The sequence below is a fragment of the Plasmopara halstedii genome, assembly GCF_900000015.1.
Source record: "Plasmopara halstedii genome assembly, contig: Scaffold_1898, whole genome shotgun sequence".
Lineage (NCBI taxonomy): Eukaryota > Oomycota > Peronosporomycetes > Peronosporales > Peronosporaceae > Plasmopara > Plasmopara halstedii.
The window spans coordinates 214,962-215,632 of NW_020188806.1; positions in this window are offsets into that span (position 1 = coordinate 214,962).

Consider the following 671-nt stretch of genomic DNA (forward strand, 5'->3'; position numbering starts at 1 on the left):
TCCGGAATCCAAATACTGCGTAACACGCCAATAACCCCTGATCAAGGAGCAGTGCGACGTCATTTACGCATTTTTCCGTGCAAAACACGACGCAGGGATGGTACGTGAGAGCAAGTCTCCCCATTCGACATCCACGTTTTGTGTTCGGAAGCCAAACGGCAAGTGGTGTATCATTCATGCTTACAATAAGCTTAACGCTACCACCATTCCAGCACAGACGCCGATTCCTGTTCTTCAGAACAACATGGTGGGATGTACGAAGTACAGCGCACTCGACTTGGTTGATGGGTATTACCAATTGCTCATGAGAGCGAGTGATATTCCGCTAACAGCGGTGAGAACTCCGAGCGGCATGCTTTGGGAGTGGATGGTGATGCCCCAAGGACTGTCAAATACACCAGCAACATTTGATCGTCGTGTAACGCAGTTGTTCAGGCCCCACAGGGCGTATGCTTAGACATACTTTGACGAGGCCTTCGAGCGGATCCCGCTAAGGTCAAGGCCATTGCAGACCGGCCGGTTCCAAAGAACCAGAAGAACTTGCGTAAGTGGCTTGGTCTCGCCAACAACTTGCACAATTAATGCGTAAAATACGCAGAAGTGGCCCGGGCAATATCCAATCTCCTTAGAAAGGATGCGGAATGGTGTTGGAACACCGAACATCAGGAGGC